The sequence below is a fragment of the Aulonocara stuartgranti genome (assembly GCF_965226115.1).
Source record: "Aulonocara stuartgranti genome assembly, chromosome: 9".
Classification (NCBI taxonomy): Eukaryota; Metazoa; Chordata; class Actinopteri; order Cichliformes; family Cichlidae; genus Aulonocara; species Aulonocara stuartgranti.
This window is the reverse complement of record NC_138960.1, coordinates 8438304-8441269: the sequence shown is the minus strand read 5'-3', so window position 1 is coordinate 8441269 and position 2966 is coordinate 8438304.

Below are 2966 nucleotides of genomic sequence, written 5' to 3'. Positions count from 1 at the left end.
CATGGACCTCCCCCACCCTCATTCAGATCTGGCGTTTGGAATTATTTTGGTTTTCATGTGACGTATGACCCTGAAGGTAAGCGAGTCATGGACTAAAGTAAAACAGTATGTTGGATGTGCCATGCAATGCTCAATTACATGGGTGGGAACTAGTGTGTTAGCCAGTGGCGGCTCCTGAAAAAAATCTCAGGGGGGGCAATTTTTATGATATCGACTAAAATGACCCATTTAATGAGTACATCAAACAACACAATTTTAATTTAAATTTAAAATGAACAACCATATTCTGGCCATTTGTATAGATTTGTAAAAATGAACAACCATATTCTGGCCATTTGTATAGATTTGTAAAAATGAACAACCATATTCTGGCCATTTGTATAGATTTGTAAAAATGAACATGAACAGATTTTTTTTTTTTTATCTACCTCTTCGTTGTGCCTTCTTAAAGCAATCCGATGTCCATCATCTAGCTGCGCCGCTATGCTAGTTTTCCCTAGCACAGCTAGCTTTACACTGTTGTCCATATGAACTCGTGAGCTTTCATGTTTCTTGATTCGTTCGGAGAGGTGCTTTAAGTCGGTTTGTCCAGATTGTGTCCACGTCAAATCACACTTGTCACTTTTGAACAGTATGCACGGGAAACAAAAAAGTGCATTAGCTGTTCCACAGCCTGTCAGCCACGACTTGCGCTGGAACCAACTCCGACAAAAAGTCCTGTTGTATGCTTTTGACTTCTCCTTCGTTGCCTGGGTTAGTTGAATTTCGGGCTTGTCAGGTCCCAACTCTTTAACTTGCAGTTTTTCTGCCATTGTCCTTCTGGCAAAAGGGTAGGTTAGAAGCGATCTAACCGAATTTGGGGGAGGCTGTGCCTCAACCGTTAACAATACCGCTGCCATCGTCTCTCTCTGACCTTATAGCTCACTTAGGCTACTGACTGAGGTAAAATTCTAGAACAGCAAATCTTCGCGCGTTTTCTGCAGGGGCGCAATTTTAAGCGCCCCCAAACCATTTAATTCAGCGACGCTGATAGGTCAAATATTTATTATTTTCCCCTGGCAACCATTTAATGATAGGCTATTTCGCTGCATATCAAGGGCGCTTTGACGAGCGCCCCAGAAGAAGAAAAACACCGTTTGTTGGTTGAACTTTAATGAGTCAGCTGGTGAAAATGTTAAAATACGCCTGGCTGTATATGGGCACACACATAGTAAAACTATCATTGATGAATTTTTTAAAAATATATATTTTTACTCCTCCACATTTGGGGGGGCGGAGCCCGAGCGCCCCCTATGGGCCAGCCGCCACTGGTGTTAGCGCAGTTAGCTCGTTAACGTGTTGGCCGTGTTGTGGCGTTAAGGTCATTTCAACGAGATGAACCTGAAAGCACTAGTGGGAACACAACGAATATGACTGCACATTTACGCCGACATCATCCTAGTGCAAAGACAAAAACAACAAGCATATATATATATATACACAAGCTAAATTTGTTTGTTTTCCGGAACCCACAGCAAAGCCTGTAAATTATGTAGACCTCATCTTGTAAAATACAAAACGTTTAATACATCTCTGTTAATTTGGACAGTTACAGCTAACTCAAAAGAAATAATTAAGTAATTTTTTTCTTAAATTTCTATTGGAGTGTAAGAGAAAACCCAAGCATCACAGAAGGTCTATTTACCTTCTGTGATGTAATGGTGTGAATATTGAATATTGTAATTCCTTATTTTGAATAAATTCAGAGTTATTATATAAATTTTTTATGTTTGTTTGTTGTTTTTTGATTTTCAGACGAGGTTTTAAGTAGTTATTATATTTTTTTGTGTACCCTGTCTTTAATTTTAGTTTTAACACCAGCAACTCTGCAGATTAACAGCCCACCCAAGAGAAAAGATCATTGGCCAGCACATATTCATCAACAAATGGAAGGTCATAGCTTAACCAACACACTATCAATTATCCCTGTGCACTCCATAAAATTAGGTCTCCCTGGGCCAAAACAGGGCCCAACCAGACAACAGTAGTCCCCTGACAGTTCCCCCTTTTTCTTTGCCAATTTAACCTGAGGCCCTTTCCCATCCCATACCACCCACTGAGCGTGACACGCCGCCTGTAAACAGCTACAGCCCTACAGGCGACGGGAGAAGAGGACTTCCCCACAAAAGAGGAGAAACAATCAAAAATAACAAGTCTACACTTGCGTGTGAGTCAGCACCCTGCGAAAGCTTGAGCTTGATGTTTTGCTTGAAGGTTTTTATTTGCGCTGTAGTGGGATCTGAGGTCACCGTGGAACCTGCAGCAAAGTACTCGAAACACTCTTTGGCTTAGCTTACGATCCGACTTGATTACACAGACTAATGTTTTATTTAACTGCGACTCTTCTGAAGCCTCAGAACTGCTCACGTGATAGCTGCCTCACTCCGGTGTGACTTTAGCCTGTAAAACTGCTGCTGCTGTTTGTTCCTGCTTGTATGACACACTGTTGGTTTGCTGCAAAGAGACAGACAGGCTGTCAGGAGCTCCTGGGTAACTGTGGGCTATTCCCTGATGGGCTCCGTGGAAGGTAATGGGCCTGCCATATTTCACTCACTCACTCTCACACACACACTGAACAGAACATTCAGGACCCTTTGCTTTTAAAGCTGGATTGGAAACAGAAGGTGTTCTGTGAGGCTGTTTGATTGGCGACATGTGTTGGGAATGGCACAAGTTTCTTTTTCTAGCATGGGGAGCCTTTGATTCTTCACAAAGTGTCTTTGAGGCATCTGTCCTTCGTGAGGCATCTTCTCATGCAGCAACACCGTTTACCCCAGATTGCTTTATGGAAGCCATGAGAGAGTCAGCGGGAGTTCAACGCCGAGCTAAGCTGGGAAAACAAATGTGAGAATAAATAAAATCGACAAATGTAATTTCATCTTGTTTTCATGCGTGGACAAGGAATTACACGTACTTGACCGGCTTTG